This window comes from Lepidochelys kempii, chromosome 16 (assembly GCF_965140285.1).
Source record: "Lepidochelys kempii isolate rLepKem1 chromosome 16, rLepKem1.hap1, whole genome shotgun sequence".
Classification (NCBI taxonomy): Eukaryota; Metazoa; Chordata; order Testudines; family Cheloniidae; genus Lepidochelys; species Lepidochelys kempii.
This window is the reverse complement of record NC_136395.1, coordinates 24,448,344-24,461,310: the sequence shown is the minus strand read 5'-3', so window position 1 is coordinate 24,461,310 and position 12,967 is coordinate 24,448,344. Positions and strand designations below refer to the sequence as shown.

Genomic DNA, 12,967 nt, shown 5'->3' with positions numbered 1-12,967 from the left:
GATAACCATTTGTTGGTTGAAAGGGACCCCTTGAGAGAAGATGTCTCTAGCATCAGTGTGATCCTGAATAAGAATCTACAAGTTGAAGAGGGGTTGGGAGACAACCCAGAGAGACTCCCAGAGAGCTTTAAGGGTCCCCAGGACTCCAGATAAGCTTAAAGTGTGACCTGGGGGGTGATGGATGTTAAAGACATAGCTAAGAAGGGTTGTTAGGGCAGTAGAGGAAAAATGCATGAGAAGTTTTAAAATGGACAGAATGCCCTGGGAGTAAAATGAAGACGGAAATGAGTATGTATGTGTTGGGTCAACTCTCTCCTTCAAGATTCGGGAATAATTTCATATGGGAGGCAGAGACTCTCAAAATGTTTGAACTCTAATGGATAAGGATCAACTAAGAGCTCATGAAGGATTTCAAAAGTGCTGTTATCAAGATCTGCCCGTTTCAATCAATTTCTAAACTGCATATTCCAGGACTAGAAATATTGTATGGATGCAAGGTGAGCTTCCTTGCCTGAGCCCCTAGAGATCTATGGGCACACACCACTCATTGCCCTAACAGTCCATTGGTGTATTCCACTAGATCCCCTAAAGCAACATTGTAACCCTCATTCCACACAAAATTAGCTACAAGTTGAACCCTTTATTGGGCAGTAATATCGATTTTTATATAAAATTGTTGAAAATCATTGTGGTTTAGATCAGTTAAGGACTCCCCTTGAAAATTAGATTTAGCTGAAGTTGCTGCTAACAAACATCCAGAATGGATATTCCCAGGGATAATTAAAGCCTTTCCTGGAAAGTTCACTGCCACTTTTTATATTAGAATAAAATTATTTCTTTTCGCCTCTGGGAATCTTAAGATGTAAAATGGGCTTTTGTAAAGCACAAGCAGCTCATATCCTATAATCTTGTCTCTCTTCTCTGCTGGAGTCGGCACCTCACTCCCAGTCCATTTAATGACTCACATAGAGGTTTCATCTTTCACATTCTCATCCTTTCACTATAATTTTCAGAACAATTAATGATGCATTTTGCAGCACTATGCCTTTTAAAAAACTACACTTTTCACATAACCATTCCGATAGGACAAGAACAAAGTCGGGCCATTGTCTGACACCCCCATTTATACAGACACTCACCCACTGTCCATGATGCTCTGTGACACAAATGAGTTAGAATTAACAAGTTAAGAGCTGCCTGTGTTGACTAGCAGTTCGTGCTCTGTATGGTCTAGTAGGACCTCCAGGTTCAATTCCTGACCCAGAGCTCAGTCCCCTCTTGCAGTGGCTGAGAGAGTTACACGAGACAGCACATTCAGCTAGGCAGGGGGAGTCCCCAGCTGGCTATTAAAGTGTAATTGAAGGGTGCCCGAGTCCCGCCCAGTTTTCTGCAGCTGGGAGAACGGTAGCTGAGTTAGGAGTGTAAAGACAAGGCCCTGATTAGACCTGGCTGGAAAAGGGAAAGACAAAATTCACAGAAATTCTTTGGCAAAATTATTTTCCATCAGCTCGTCACTGAACGTGAAGGATCCCTGGGAAAAGGGAGCCTATTTTTGTTACAAGGAACTGAAGTAACACTGGCCCACACACCTAGTGCCCTGGGCATGTTCATAGATCTTTCTGAGTACTCAGCTGGTGTACCTTACCTTGGTATTGGAGGTAACAAGATACCAGTTGAAGACAAGGAAAGATCTGTGTAGTATACAAAACTCCGTATGCTGGTGTGATACTGGGATTTGTCTCGAACATGGAGTTGCCTCTCAACCCTAGTCACATAGCTCCTGAGGTATAGGCAATGTTACTGCTCAGTAATCTTGACAACTAGCTATCCCGCTATTCTAATATCACCAAGCAGGAGAGCTGTTTTCACCAACAAATGTAGATTCTTATTATAGGCAGCCTACAGATGGGACCTGCTTGCCTTATTTCTTCTCCTTTGCTGGGCACTGGCTGCCCAGTTTTGGCAGGGAGTTCTTTCCTAATTGGTTTTGCGATTCCCAGCACCCTACAGAAGTGGAAATACTACGAATACCTGCTATCACCCAAAAATGGGGCAAAGGGACCAGTGCTATGACACCGCAGTAATTCAGCTGTCTCACAAGAGGGAGCTAAAGCTTCTTTGCTAACTGACACAAGAACACAGTAACTGATAGCTCAAGAACACAACAAAAAATTCCAACAGAGAACAGGAGGATGTGTGGCTGTGGGGCAGACATCAGCAAACAGAAGGAGGGCATTCTGTAGTAGGAGAAAGAAGGAGATATAAAACACATTGGCTTTGGGAGTTCCTTAGAATTTTATTTATACCTATTTACATTGTGTTCTAGTTTGCATTTGGCACATCATTACTGAAAAGCTTCACAAAAGCCAGGCTCTCACACACTAACCTTTCTGTAACGGTTGTTCTGCAAGATACATTGCACATATCCATTCCATGTAAGGTGTGTGCACACCGCATGCAGAGTTGCCGGAATTTTTTCCCTCAGTGGTACCCACCAAGTCAGCTCTAAACACCCTCTGGTGCCACGCACTCATAATGCAGTAAAAGGAGACCGGCCAACCCCCTACACTCTCAGTTCCTTCTTGCGGACTAACTCCAACAAAGGGATAGGAGGGTGGGTCATGGAATTGACATGAGCAACACATCTCAAACGACAACAGTTACAGAAGGTTAATAACGGTCTTTTCTTCTTCGAGTGCTTGCACGTATCCATTCCATGTTCGGTGCTTCCCAAGCAATACCCTAGGAGGTGGGCTTGGAGTTCATGAATATGCGGATTGCAAACTCCCCTACCAAACCTTGCATCATTCCTAGTTTGCTGGGTGATGGCACAGTGGGAAGAAAAAGTGTGCACTGATGACCAGGTCGCCGCTCTGCAAATATTCTGGATTGGGAGCTGGCCAAGAACTCCACTGAGGAAGCTTGTGCTCTCCTAGAATGGCAGGTGGTATGACACCCACCTGCTCATAGCAAGTACGAATGCAGGAAGTGATCCAGGATGAAATTCTCTGAGCCGAAACGGGCTGACCTTTCATCCTATCTGCTACTGCCACAAAGAGCTGTGTTGCTTTACAGAACAACTTGACCCTTTCTATATAGAAAACTAGGGCATGCCTAACATCCAGCATGTGGAGACACTGCTCCTCCCTATTCTTGTGTGGTTTCGACAAGAAAACTGGCAGGAAAATAACTTGATTACTATGAAACTGCGAAACGACCTTTCGAGAAACGAGGAACATGGGGGGGGGGGCAAAGTTGTACTTTGTCCGTAAAGAACACCATGGGGAAGGAGGGGGAAGAGACGGGTGTCCTAACGTAAGGGCACTGATTTCTGAGACCCTCCTGGCCTAACTAAATGCTACCAGAAAGTCATTGATGCCAGCAGTTGAAGTCCCACGAGGGAATGGGTTCCTGGATCTGTAGGTATAGCCCTTGAGGAACAAAATGGCCATTTCATGCAAAAAAACTGACTGACCATCCACTGGAAGGTGGAAGGCTGAAATGACCAGTAGGTGCACTTTAATAGACGAAATAGCTAGGCCTTGCTGTTTCAGATGAAGCAGATACTCCAGCACAGTCTGGAGAGGTGACCTAGCAGGTGGGAGGCCTTGATAGGATGACCAAATGGAGAAACATTTCCACTTGGCGAGGTAGGTAGCTCTAGTAGATGGCTTCCTGCTGCCTAACCAAACCTGGTGAAAGGGAAAAGAAAAGAAAGGGATGGAGAAACTGTGAGAATCACTGAAAATTGCCTGTTAAAACAAAGAGGAGCAGTTCCAGGTCGGTAAGAAGGAACTGTGAGGGTGCGGGGTTGGCCGGTCCCCTTATACTGAGCCATGAGCATGCGGCCCCAGAGGGCGCTAGAGCTGACCCAACGGGTACCACTGAGGGGGAAATTTTCGGCGACTGTGTGTGCGGGGTGAGAACAACCCGAACGTGGCATGGATGTGTGCAAGCACTCAAAGAAGTAGCTAAGCTTTGCTAAAGTTAAAAAGGGGACTTGTGACATTCTGTTGCACTGTCCTTTCCATCCCCTGAGGATCCCTCTCCCTGCCCACTGCCACTCAGGGGTAGGAACACCGCCTATAGTCATGGCTGTACTGCACCCGTGATGATCTCATACTGACTAGGATGATGGCCTGTGGCAGGGTGGTCACCCTGCCATGCCTCAAAGGGCTTAAAACAGCCTTAAGAGAGGGCTATAGGCGGAGGAAAGCTAGGCCGATTGGGGGAAGTAGTCACAGGTGGGGCCACCTCCCAATCAGGCCACAGCTGGCCCTATAAGAGGGCTGTTAGCGAGGAGCTGAGGGAGACACTCTCTCTAGCTACATGGAGAAGGGAGGACCTGGCTGCCTGGGAAGCTGAGGCAGAGGGCAGAGCAGAGCTGGGAAAGAGCAGAGGGAGCTGGGGAGCTCCAGCCTAGCAGAGTCCCAGGCTGCAGGCCGAGGTAAAGGCCCACAAAAGGGTACTAAGGCTGCAGAGGAGCAGCCCAGACCTAGACAGAGGCAGCTGGTCCAACCCCCCTTCCCGATGATGAGTGGTACAGACTGCAGTCTGCCCCAAGGAGCGGGGGCTAGACGATGACTGACAGTAGCCACTGAGGCAAGGGAGGGATAGGGGGCTCCCCTGGGAGGGGAGCTCCAGACTGAGGGGGTATTGCCAGGGGGCAGAACCCTAATCTAGAAGGGCATCTGGGTCTGGGAGGGGCACGGGGCCAGCAGCAGCAGGCGAGACACTGACCAGGAGAGGGCACTCCTGGCTGAAAAGAGCTAATTCCCTGGACAACCAGCAGGAGGCGCTGCAGCGGTGAGTCGCTGTCCCATCACAAGGCCCAAGAGGAAGCGCTGCCTCTCTCCTGATAGCCATTTGTGGGCAGATTCCGCTCTCACCTGAAGCCAATGGGAGTTTTGCCACTTACTTTAACAAGAAGAGGATCAGACACCCATGCATCAGGGAAGAATACCCTGTGGAGCAATCAGGAGGAGGAGGAGAGAGGGGAAAAAAATCAAACAAGAGAGAGAGGTGGGACCTTAGGCAGAGCCAAGCAGGAGGAGAGAGGAAACCTACAACTTGATTTCCCTGCAGTACAAAATGGGGAAAACAGATCTGAGTACAAGAGAAACAGTCCCCAGCCCGAACCTCAGCATCAGATTCTGCACCAGGGAAAGAGAATGTTGGAGACACCAAAAAATAAAGGTTCAATTTTCAGTAAGTAATATGCAAATTGGGCTGGTTCAACAGCCATCAATACGAAAAAACCTGTTACTTACCAGTTCTGTAACTGTTGGTCTTCAAGATGTGGGTACAGAAATGCTGTCCACTCCGATTGAGCCAGAGCAGAATACACATTCACAACCGCTTAAGAAGAACTCTGCTTTTACTCTGCCTTGTGTTTTTAAGCTATAGAGATTAGAGGTGTTTTACTCTTTATTGCTCAGTCGCCAAAGTAAAATATGTATATTTATCTTGCTCTGATGCAATGCCTAGAGAACAAATTCAGCTTCTCCTAGCAGCATATCATCAAAGGCCGTTTTCCCCCAGGGTAACATTGAAATGTGAATGAAGCACAGCTTTAAAAAATACATCAGAACACTATGAAATTCAAGCCTGATTGGGGTCCAAACAGGGCAGGCTGCTAATATTCTGGTTGAACTGGGAGGGGTAGTAAAGTAAAGTGAAACATCAACCCTCTCCTACGTGATGATAAAGACAAGCTACACGTAGTTTGGAGAACAAGAAGTCAGCTCTGGGGAGATTTAAATTAGAGTCATCCATCACTCTTAACATCTCAGTAAAGATTCAAAATTGGGAACGTGCTGCGTTCTCAAAGCACTTAACTAGCACAGCTGCGTGTTCACAAACACAAGAGAAGACAAAGAAGGAGCCTTTATGGTAGCTATAATCCGTGGCTGCATACAGACATTATGGTAATCAGCTTTACTGCTGCATGCACCAGCGGGAACAGGGCACCAAAAACAAGTCTCTTCCACCAGAGCTGACGAGGAATCCCTGTGAGCTGCAGTAGTAGCATGGCTTGTATCCTCTGAGGGCTGCAGTCTCATACACTTCGGAAGTGTATATGGCAGTGGTGGCATATATACACTAGTCAGACAGTGATATAGTTTGAATGCTTATCCAGCCTTTACCTATAAACTAGCCGAGCATTGTGAGACAGTGGCTGGGGGACGAAGCTCATGTGTGACAAAACTGCTCTCTCGTGGCTGCTGTATGGCTGACACTGAAGTCTACTGATTCATTACAACCATTGGAGTTAAGTAATTGAGCTTGAATCTCAAGATTTCAAGGATGAACCATTGTTTCAGTATTAGTTTTAGTATTTTGACCTACTCACGTCCAGTCTCAGCTGCAGCCAGCAAGCACAGAGACGGGTGGAAAACTAAAAACAGGGAGATGTGAATTATCAAAATTTTTCAAATTTATAATAGGTCCAGGATTGTGTTTCAGGAGGAAGTTCAGGCTGGTTCTCATTTCAACTTTTCTCTAGCTCTTATTTATTGTTAAAACCACTTGTCATCCCTGCCCCACCCCAGGATCCTAGGCACTCAGAGCTCTAATGAGAAGGCAGTTTGTAAGGTGTTTGCATTAAGTGTTATAAAGTCTCTGTTTACAACTAATCCTCCGTGCTGGGGCAATTCTGCTGAGCTTGGGTGCCACATTGGAATCTCCAAATGAGATTGCAGATGCAAAAAAAAAAAAAAAAAAAACCAAACAAGGAACATGATTCTCATCAGTCTCCCATAAGCGTTCCTCCTCCTCTCCCCCCAACCCCTTTGAAACAGCTGGCTCAGAGAGGTTAACTACTGAGAGGTTTGGACAGATTGTTTGCTTTGTACTGGACGTAACAGCAAGAGAGGGACAGGAACCTTTGCACGGTTGAATTACTGGCCCATTTTTAGCTGTCGTGCTCCTACTGCTATAGCAGGTCTGTGCTGGCAACATGTAAAATAAATTAATTAAATAAATAAAACAAATGCATATTTTATAAGTGGGATTCATCAGATTTGATTTTCAACAGCAAAGAAACAGATGTTCGATTGACAGCACTTCATTAGAGAAGTAAATGAGGTCACTCACACTACATCTCTCTCTTCATATCCATCTGCACAAGAGACCAAACATTAAGATCTGAAGCTCACATAGTACATGCAGCTTTAATAATAGTCTGCAAACCCGAGCACCAGCTCCGCACTCCCATTGGCCGTTTTTACAATGCAGATATTTGTAATAAAAAATAATATAAAGTGAGCACTGTACACTTCGTATTCTGTGTTGCAATTGAAATCAACGTATTTAAAAATGTAGAAAAACATCCAAAATATTGAATTTCAGTTGGTATTCTATTAACAGTGCGATTAAAACGGTGATTAATCGTGATTCATTTTTTTTAATCGCAATTCATTTTTTTTTGAGTTAATCGCGTAAGTTAACTGCTATTAATCGACAGCCCTAATAATTTGTAATTGGCTAAAACAACTGCAAGATTGGCATCAACTTTTGATCTGAAGACCTCAAGAGATGGGGAACCCAACACTTGTCTGCTAAGTTTGTTCCAATGGTTATTCACCCTCACTGTTAAAAAAAGTAACACCTTATTTTTATATGCAATTTGTCTGGCTTCAGCTTCCTGCCATTCGTTTTTGTTGGGCCTTTCTCTGCTAAGCTGAAGAGTCCTTTTTTACCCAGTACACTGTAATCAAGTCACCTCTCCATCTTTTTAGATAAGCTAAACAAATTGAACTATTTAAGTCTCTCACTGTAAGGCATTTTCTCAGTCTAGTAATGGGTCCATTCCATTGCTAGTATTTTTCTCCTTAAATATACTTTCAAAATTTTTATTTGTCCTTAGCCCTTCATGCCATGAATTTTTCCTGGATGTATCTAGCTTCCCTTAATTTTCTACACTTCATTGCACATTTATACTGCCATTTATTTCCCTGTTTCTGTATGTTTGCTCTTCTCATACAACTTCCTTAGCACAAAAAAAGGTGTAACACCAACAAAAACACAGGGGTTTTTTTTGTTTGTTTGTTTTTTTAGAGTTTCTTTCCCTTTCTGAAATCAGAATCCTATTTGTCACATGGATCATTACTTCTACAGCAATGGAACTCTGACTACATAGACACAAATGACAATTTGGGGTTTGGTGGAGGGTTTATAGGAAGATATACAGAAGGTGGTATGTGGCTTCAGGTACTGCTGCAACAGATCATCCATGGCCAGTTGCCTCCTGTTTTTGGAAAAATCCATCCGTTGCAAACAAGCATTACACACAGGAAACTAGGACTAGCGCCTTGAGCCTTCAGTGAAGTGACGAATATCCTGGAGGAGATTAATCCACAATCTAACACCCCTCACTGTTTGAAATAGTGCCCTGGCATTCGCCCTACATTCAGGTGATGGCTCCGGAAGCACAAATATTATTTAAATGGAAACATAGACATTCTCATTTTATACACAAATGCCAGACCACAGCTCTCTCCCATCTAACCTTTGATTGTTAAAGATGCAAAAGGAAAAAATCTTTCATTAAAAACGGCTAGTTCAGTTACCACGGACGGAAGCCGCTTAATCATGAAGAATGACTGTTGCTTGTTACCATAGCAACTTGGAAGTTTAGGGAGCATCTTGTAATTTCAGTTCAGACACTGACTTTTACAGCAATCCACCCACTGCTGCCACATTTGGATACTTCAGAACAAGCTCAGGCTTGACCTCGGCTGCTAAGAAAAACGCACTCATGTAGAATACTGTCATAAACCAATGTGTAAGAACATGATGTACATAGGAAACTAGCACTTAGAGCAGACTGGCTTCTAGAAAAAGAAACACAAAGTACTTGGAAAAAAATAAAATGACATTGAAAAAGAATCCTTGGTGTTAATTAGTCTAAACTTTGACCTGTCATCTTCTACTCTGTTCGCTGCTCACAAAGTCTATACACTTCTGCGTATGACACGTTTTTCCAAAATAAATGCTTCCACAGTCATTCAAAAATAATTATCCAACACCAGCACCAGCAGCCCAGCACTCACAAGCAAGCCTCCCATAACAAAGCAGCATATGCAGCTTAGCACTCCTGAGCAAGCCTACAATAGACGAATGTGCACATGCGTGCAGTGGGGAAAAACAACAGTCAGAACTGGATTCCAGGTTCAAGCTTCCAGTAGGTCATTCTAGATAAACTTGGATACAAAACTAAGGGCATTTGAAAACATACCTGGCCAGTATCATTCACTCAGGTCTGTAACTTCCACGCTGTGTACATGGCAAGAAAGCTCTGACTTTCCTATGGATGGCCTATCATGGGCTTTGTTCCTATGAACTTATGGAGAAGAGGCTTTCAGGTCCTCGTTTGTGCTACACTTGGGGTGAACTCACCATTTTAAAAAGCTGGCCTCATTCTGAGTATGATGATCTTCAAAGGCTCATGAGACACCTTAATTTAGGACCAGTATTTAGATTGCAAAACACAATGAAATGAGCAGTCATATCATCTTTTTTTAAACGTAAGATTTAAATGAAAATCTACCTTTAAAAACTTTCCCCTGCAGGTTGGGCAGCCAAGCAACAACCCCAAGACAGTGTCTGAGAGCCTGAAAGCATAAGTAACTACGAACCAAAAGAAAACTGATCAGCCTCGTTCCAGGGTCTCTGCTGAGTCCAGAGTAAATTAGAGGATTACAGAATGCCTTCAGTGCAATAACCTAAGGTGTTGGGAACACAGAACAGCTTCCAAGAGCAACACAAATGTAAAAAACAGTGTTGCTTTAAAGACAGCTCTGTGTGTAAGCTGTGTTGCCTGCCAGAGCTGTAAGAAGATGAACTTACTCTAGTTTAATAAAGATCATTAAAGAGCTGCTGATGCTTCATAGTCCACACTGTGTAACAATCTTCTGGAAACCATTCTGCTTAGAAAACCCAGACTCTCTGCATGTCTCTATCCTCCTCCTTTATTAACAAGGGCTTTAAGACAACAGGATCTGCTTCTGCCAGTCATTCCCTGCCTGATGTTACCAGCCTGTCTTAGCAATATTATTATGCAGAACTGACTGAAGTTACAAGAGATGAACAAAAGGGACCCAAAAAAACCAAAACACCCCTCAAAAATAGATCAGAGGCAGTCTTAGAAAGTGTGCGGTTCAGTGTGTGTCCCCAATTATTGGGCGCTTCTTGACTCAGAGCACTGAGACCTGGTATTTAGATATGTAACTATCTATCAGCTTTCCTGAACATTTTGGCATGGCACAGCATGAGTGTCTAACACCATAGTGGCTAACTCTCCCAGCATGCAGCCCAGAGCAGTCATTTCCTGAAATGCTCCTAAATAGTGTTGCCAACTCTTGCAATTTTACCACAAGTCCCATAATATTTGGTGGGTTTGGATTCTAAATGGATTCACCTTGCTCTGCCACTGACCACCTGTGGGACTTTTTGCCAGTCACTTAATGTCTTTGGCTGGGTTCACACTGTAAAATGCCAAGTCCTACCTACCTGTTGTCAGACCTCATTAATTAGAGCCTGTAAAGTGTTTTGTGATCCTCAGAGGAAAGGTGCTACAGAAGAGCAAAGGACTGTTATTTTAAGTGCATTTTAGTTACACATGCAGATATTTTGGTCAGGGTTTAATATTTGTTGGCTGCACCACAGACCCTCTTATGGACACATAACCCACACTCAGAGTGCCAGAAAAGCCAAGTTTTTTCCACTTCCTCAAATTTCCAGATTCTTCTGCCAATTCTCCTTCCTTCCAGCACTCAGAGGTCTGACCTGCAATCACCTGCTCAGCCCTTACATGCTATCACAGACAGCAGCTGACGCTAAGTGAAGCTGGCTGTGTGGCCCTGCATAAACCTCTCCTACAAGCAGAGTATTCCCTGTAGTGTTCCTGTCTTTCCTTTCCTCCCTTTTCCCTCCCATCCCCTCTTATCTTTCCATCAAAGCCCCATGCCCTGGAAATCTCAAATCACCAGTTTCACAGCTTTCTCTTTTCAATTTAACATCCGTGTCAACACATCAGGACCAAAGGGCAGCCAGGAAGGAATAAATGAAGCCCAACAACAGTGAGATCTCGTCAGTTAAGAGAAGGGGAGAAAAGCAAAATAAAGAGAGCTGAGGAGTTCACTCAGCCTGTCAAAGGCAAGTAAAATGCCCCCAAAGCCCCAACACCTCACAACCTGCTGACATCACAAAGTTTCATATTGTGCACAGCTTTATGTTTTAACTTCCTTGGGTACTGGACACCGTAGGTGGCCGTGTGGCTCTATGGTTACCATTCATCACCTGGATGGTCAGGAGTTCCCATCCCAGGGGATACAGACACCGCTGCTCAGTGTGATGGGAGGGAGATGTGCAGGGACATTGGAAGATCCTATTATGCTACAGTTGTCTCCTTAGTAACAGGAGACATGCATATATCAAAGAGGCCACAACCTTCTCTCGAGACTCATTCTTGGTATCCACAATGACTCCGGCTTTTGAGTTCGCTAGTCACCAAGCCAAAGGGCTGGCCTCACAAGTCCAAATCAGCAGGAATCTACTGCCACATAGAAGAACACGCGGGCCGATTTTTAACATTTCTGGATCACTGACATCACTCTGAAGGGGTTACTGCAAGTTAGCAACAGGTGCCTCAAAGCTGCATGCGAGACCCTAGAACTGGAGAGGGAAGGAGGCTGCAGGTCGGGCTGAGGAACAGCAGCAGAGTTACATAAGGGAAGCTCGAGCAATACCTGCCTCTGCACAGTTCTAGATAGCCTTTGCCTTCAAGGACACTCGATTCACTCTCAATTTTTGTTCGTTAGACATCTATTGAGATTTCTGTGCCCATTGTTTTCATGTTAAAAGCAATCCATGAGCAAAAATGCCACTGTTGTATGCTGCTTCCTAATCTATTCACTCGTGCCAATTTTTTATTGGACAGTTAAGTATTGAACAAATATTGCAGAGCCTCAGCAAGAACACAACTAAAAATACCTGGGCTGCCAGAGGACATTTTCTGCAAACAGCAGAGCTTGAAAACTTTTTCAGGTCTTTTGCATGGGCAGCTGTCACCCACACTGTTAACAAGTCCAAAGAAAACACCACTAGAGAAAGGGTTCGGCTGGAAAATGCCACAAGGCAAACTTGAAAAGCAAAGCAAAGATCACTCTCACAAATTATGAACATCTGCTGAGGAGGAAGTTCTCCTTTTCCTGATACTTAAGGACACTACTCTGGAAAAAAAAAAAAAAAAACACATATCGCTAACACCTAAAACCAGAAATCTAGATTCCCCGCCCCAAGCACAAAATGTGCTTCGTTAATAGCTTTTTTAAAAGGTTGAACAAAGGTTCTGAGATGCAGGATTGGCCTCTTAGTGAAAGAAAGCGAGAGGGGAAATGGTCAGTGGGTGTCACAATTACCAGCCTGTACTCCCAGCTCTGCTGCTACCTCGCCCATGGAGCAAATCATTTAAAGGGCCACCAACAACTTGAATTCTACTCAATTACAACAAAAGAGAAGTTAAAAGTAATTTCAGGCCCTGCAGCTCTCCCTGTATCCCCAGATAGTAATTTGTGGTTTCACAATCATCAACAGATGGCTGGTAAATGCAGCACCCCACAGAGTTGTGGGTCACTGCCAGGAGACCCCCTCACTTTAAGATGGGGATGTGGCCTATGGAGGCCTCAGCTCCCAGTATACCATACTCCCTCCTGGCTTGGTTTTCTGCTCAGACCAAGATAGGGCATTTTATGCGGGGCCCTGCAGCTGCTGAAGGCTGCATCTTTATAGTCCCGATGGAGCAGGTTGCAGCCATCCTCATTTTACTACTATTTGTAATTTCTTTGCAAGTCTGTCCAGCTCTCAGCATTCTGGCAGGTTGCTGGCCTGGCCTGCGATTGGGCAAAGTTTGGCTTTTGCTGATCTACCTCCTACTGGGAGCCACCAAAAGTCCTGCAGGAAGGAG

At 44.6% G+C, this 12,967-nt stretch overlaps 1 protein-coding gene across 9 annotated transcripts in view; it reads right to left on the bottom strand.

The window, feature by feature from the left end:
• DAB2IP (DAB2 interacting protein) overlaps nt 1-12,967 on the bottom strand; it is a 275,146-nt gene that overhangs the window by 240,124 nt on the left and 22,055 nt on the right. The window lies entirely within an intron of this gene.